This window comes from Globicephala melas, chromosome X (assembly GCF_963455315.2).
Source record: "Globicephala melas chromosome X, mGloMel1.2, whole genome shotgun sequence".
Taxonomy (NCBI): domain Eukaryota; kingdom Metazoa; phylum Chordata; class Mammalia; order Artiodactyla; family Delphinidae; genus Globicephala; species Globicephala melas.
In genome coordinates this window covers 72,926,438-72,932,196 of record NC_083335.1, presented here as the reverse complement: position 1 = coordinate 72,932,196, position 5,759 = coordinate 72,926,438, and positions in this window count along the sequence as shown.

The following is a 5,759-nucleotide window of genomic DNA, read 5'->3' as shown; positions in this document are numbered from 1 at the left end:
TATTGAGATTATCATAAGGTTTTATACTTCAGTTTGTTAATATGGTGTATCACATTGGTTGATTTTCATATATTGAAGAATACTTGCATTACTTGGATTAACCTCAGTTGATCATGGTGTATGATCCTTTTAATGTGCTGTTGGATTCTGTTTGCTAATATTTAGTTGACGATTTTGTATCTATATTCATCACTGATATTGGCCTCTAATTTTATTTTCTTGTGACATTTTTGTCCTATTTTGCTATCAGGGTGATAGTGGGCTCATAGAATGAGTTTGGGAGTGTTCCTCCCTCTGCTATATTTTGGAAGAGTTTGAGGGGGATAGGTGTTATCAATTCTCTAAATGCTTGATAGAATTCACCTGCGAAGCCATCTGGCCCTGGGCTTTTCTTTTTTGGAAGATTTTTAATCATAGTTTCAATTTCAGTGCTTGTGATTGTTCTGCTCTTATTTTCTATTTCTTCCTGGTTCAGTCTCGGAAGGTTGTGTATTTCTAAGAATTTGTCCATTTCTTCCAGGTTGTCCATTTTATTGGCATATAGTTGCTTGTAGTAATCTCTCATGATCTGTTGTATTTCTGCAGTGTCAGTTTTTACCTCTTCTTTTTCATTTCTAATTCTGTTGCTTTGTGTCTTTGCCCTTTTTTTCCTGATGAGTCTGGCTAATGCTCAATCAATCTTGTTTATCTTCTCAAAGAGCAACCTTTTAGTTTTATTGATCTATGGTATTGTTTCCTTCATTTCTTTTTCATTATTTCTGATCTGATCTTTATGATTTCTTTCCTTCTTCTAACATTGAGGGGTATTTTTTCTTCCTGTTTGCTTTCAGTACAAGGTTAGGTTGTTTATTTGAGATGTTTCTTGTTTCTTGAGGTAGTATTGTATTGCTATAAACTTTCTTCTTAGAATGCTTTTGCTGCTTCCCATAGGTTTTGGGTCCTCGTGTTTTCATTGTCATTGTTTTCTAGGCATTTTTTTGATTTCCTGTTTGATTTCTTCATGATCTCTTGCTTGTTTAGTAGTGTATTGTTTAGCCTCCATATGTTTGTAATTTTTACAGCTTTTTTTCCCTGTAATTGATATCTAGTCTCTTAGTGTTGTGGTTGTAAAAGATGCTTGATATGATTTCAATTTTCTTAAATTTACTGAGGCTTGATGTGTGACACAAAATATGATCTATCCTGGAGAATATTCCATGAACACTTGAGATGAAAGTGTATTCTTTTGTTTTTGGATGGAATGTCTTATAAATACCAATTAAGTCCATCTGGTCTAATGTGTCATTTAAAGCTTGTATTTTCTTATTTATTTTCTGTTTGGATAATCTGTCCATTGGTATAAGTGGGGTGTTAAATTTCCCTACTATTACTGTGTTACTGTTGATTTCCCCTTTTATGGCTGTTAGTATTTGCCTTATGTATTGAGGTGCTCCTATGTTGGGTGCATAGATATTTACAACTGTTATATCTTCTTCTTGGATTGATCCCCTGATCATTTTGTAGTGTCCTTCCTTGTCTCTTGTTACAGTCTTCATTTTAAATTATTTTTATATCTGTTATGAGTATTGTTATTCTAGCTTTCCTTTGAGTTCCATTTGTGTGGAATATCATTTTCCATCCCCTCACCTTCATATGTATGTGCCCCTAAGTCTGAAATGGTTCTCTTGTGGACAGCATATATACGGGTCTTGTTTTTGTATCCAATCAGCCAGCCTGTAGCTTTTGGTTGGGGCAATTAATCCATTTTCCTTTAAGGTAATTATTGATATTTATATTCCTATTACCATTTTCTTAGTTGTTTTGAGTTTGTTTTTATAAGTCTTTTCCTTCTCTTGTATTTCCTGCCTAGAGAAATTCCTTTAGCATTTGTTGTAAAGCCGGTTTGGTGGTGCTGAATTCTCTTACTTTTGCTTCTTTGTAAAGCTTTTTTTTTTTTTTTGACTGTCTTTGGAATTCTTCGTTTCATTAAGGTTCTCACAAAATACAAAGCTCAAATGTAACCATCTACGTCCACCAAAAAACAGAATCAAGGAAGTGGTTAGCACACAAACAATGATCTTATTCATTTTTAAAAATATAAATAACAACGTTCAAGGTTTGACAGTTTTCTCCTGTGTGTGTTTCTCTTTAAGGCTTTATGATGCAGACCCTTAAGTACGCATACCTGTCATCAGGATACACTGCCCACAAGCAGGGAAGGCCACCGTGGGTACATTCCTGAGGGTGACACGCACTTATCCATGTTGCCTCAAGCCTGTGGAAAACTAAAAATCAGACACCCTCCAATCAGTTTGCACAGTTTCATTAATTTTCTTTCTACCACGAAGTGACAATAGAAAGGGGTAAGTTCCCAGCAGCATTCAAGCTCTCAGAAGATCAATCATGAAGGGCGAGAAGGAAAAGACAGGCTTTTTCCTGGATGGAATTTTTTCCTTTTATCCAGAAAAAACCCCATAACCCATGGAGTTTAAAGGCTGGCTTGTACTGAAATGTTTTTCAGATTAAATAGTGTTGAGTAAAGCTTTTGATTTCTCTGTCGTACCTGAATGAGATCCTTGCTGGGTAGAGTAATCTTTGTTGTGAGTTTTTCCCTTTCATCACTTTAAATATATCCTGCCACTCCCTTCAGGCCTGCAGAGTTGGTTCTGAAAAATCAGCTGTTACCTTTGTGGGGATTCCCTTGCATGTTATTTGTTGCTTTTCCTTTGCTGTTTTTAATAATTTTTCTTTGTGTGTATTTTTTGTCAGTTTGGTTAATATGTGTGTCGGCATGTTTCTCCTTCGGTTTATCTTGTGTGGGACTCTTTGTGCTTCCTGGACTTGATTGAGTATTTCCTTTCCCATGTTCAGGAAGTTTTCTACTATAATCTCTTCAAATATTTTGTCAGACCCCTTTTATTTTTCTTCTTCTTCTGGGACCCCAATAATTCGAATGTTGTTGTGCTTAGTGTTGTCCCAGAGGTCTCTGAGACTGTCCTCCATTCTTTTCTTTTTTTTTTTTTTTTTTTTTTTTTTGCTGTACGTGGGCCTCTCACTGTGTGGCCTCTCCCGTTGCGGAGCACAGGCTCTAGACGCGCAGGCTCAGCTGCCATGGCTCACGGGCCCAGCTGCTCCACAGCATGTGGGATCTTCCTGGACCGTGGCACAAACCCGTGTCCCCTGCATTGGCAGGTGGACTCTCAACCACTGCGCCATCAGGGAAGCCCTGTCTTCCATTCTTTTCCTTTATTTTTCTTTATTCTGCTCTGCAGCAATTATTTCCATCTTTCTTTCTTCCAGCTCACATATCCATTCTTCTGACTCTGTTATTCTTCCTTTGATTCCTTCTAGAATAATTTTAATTTCAGTTATTTGTTGTTCATTACTGTTTGTTTGTTCTTTAGTTCTTCTAGATCCTTGTTAAACTTTTCTTGTATTTTCTCCATTCTGTTTCCAAGATTTTGGATCATGTTTCTTTTCATTACTCTGAATTCTTTTTCAGGTATTTTCCTTATTCACTCTTCATTTATTTGTTCTTGTGGGTATTTATCTTGCCCCTTCGCCTGTAAGATATTTCTGTGTCTTCTAATTTTGTCTAATTTACAGTATTTGAGGTCTCCTTTCCCTAGGCTGCAGGGTCGTATTTCCTCTTGCTTCTGTTTGATGACCCCAGTAGTGGGGTTTGTCCACTGTCTTGTGTAGGCTTCCTTATGGGAGGGACTGGTGCCTACGTTCTGGTGCCTGGATCTGAGTCTTTTCCTCTAATGAGCAGGGCTATGTCAGGTGATGTGTTTTGGGCTGTCTGTGAGCTTAGTATGACTTTATGTCATCTGTGTGCTGATGGGTGAATTTGTGTTCCTGTCTTGTTTGTTTTTTGGTGTGAGACATCTAGTGCTGGAAGCAGTAGGGTGGAGCTGGGTCTTGGATTCAGATAGAGGCCTCATTGAGAGTTCTCAATGATTAATCTTCCCTGGCGCCAGGAATTCTCTAGTGGTACAGCATCCTGGATTCAGTGCTCTCACTCCAGAGTCTCAGGCATGACTTCTGGTCAAGGGACAGAGATCCCCAAATCACTCATCTGACATTAAATGGTTTAAAAGAAAAGACTAACAAAACCCCAGAAAAATGGTAAAAGTAAAATCAAACAAACAGAAAGAGAAACAAGGAAACTTGCACACACAAAAGAGACAAAAACAGAACCAAGTAAATCAGATAGCAAGAGAACCACCAGACAAACAAAAGAACCCAAGAAGGAAATCAAACAATTAAGAAAAAAGCTGACAAAATCCCAAAACATAAAACAACACCAAAGCAAAGTGTCAACTGAAGAATGAAACAAAGAAACAAAACAAACAGAGAAAAATTATATAAAAAGGAAAAAGAGAATGGGGAAAGAAGACAGAACAACAGAAATCAATGTAGAAACAGAAATATAAAAAAAATAGAATAGAAAATATATTAAAGCAAAAAAAAAAGACAAACAAAACCCCAGCAAATGGTAAAAACAAAATCAAACAAACAAAAACAGAAATAAGGAAACACACACACACACCTAAAAGAAACAAAAACAGAGCCAAATACAACAAAAAGCAAGAGAAAAACAGACAAATAGAATAACTCAAAAATGGAATCAAACAGTTAGGATTAAAACTAACAAAACACATAACCTAAAAAAAAAATCAAACAGTGTGCCAACTGAAGAATAATGTGAGGAAGCAAAACAAACTGATAAAAATGATTTAAAAATTATAAGAATAAAATAAAATACAAAGGGAAAAATCACAGGACAACAGAAAAACAAAGTAGAAATGGAAATATTTTTAAAAAGACAAATATATTAAAGAAAAAGCGGAAGAAAGAAATAAGGGAAAAGAACACAGAACAGCAGAAAAGCAAAGTAAAAATAGAAATGTATAAAAAATAAAAGTATGTTATAAAACATGGAGATCCCAAAAGACTAAAAAAATTTATAAAAAAACTAAAACAACAACAACAAACAAACAAAAAAATGGAAAGAAAAAGAAACCAAAAACACCCAAAAAAATCTAGAACCAACAACAGAATGAATCAAAACATAATAAAATTAATAATAATAATTATGTTTCCCTGGGGTCTCTGCTATAAGTTTCCTTGCACACACCATGAGCCACAGTCTACCTCTGCCTCCCCAAGGGGACCTCCTTTGCCTCTGTACTGGTCTCTAGGCCTGCTGTGGGCCCTGTGGAGACCACTCAGACTCTGATCTGGCCCAATTCCTGTGTGTGCTGCCCCCAAAATCCACAGCTGCCAGAGCTAGACCATTTTCATTTGTGGGAACACTCATTGTCCATTCAGATATTCCATAGATGCATGGTCTACCTAGCTGAACATGGGGATTTAATCTGCAGCTTGTGCAGCTGATGTAAAGATTTTTATCTTCCTTAGTCACCCTGTCCCTGGGGTTCAGCTTTGGTTTTATCCTCACGTCTGGTGTGGTCCACCCACAGGAGTCTTGTCCTGAGGCTTCCTTGGAGATCTTGGGCCTGCTCCTGTGAGTACTGGGCACAGAGGTGGTATGACTGCTTGGATCATGGGAGCACCAGTGCTGCTACATGCACAGGGAAGCAGGCAGCCATGGGCACAAGATATATGGCCCTAGTGAGGGCCTTTTCTGGTGCCCAGCATAAGGCACATGAGGGCCAGCCATGGCCAGGGTTTTTCTGGCACCCAGCAGCAGGCATGCAAGGGTCAGCCCTGAGAGGACATTTTTTTTAATTGCCCTTTAGCTGGCACATGAGGGC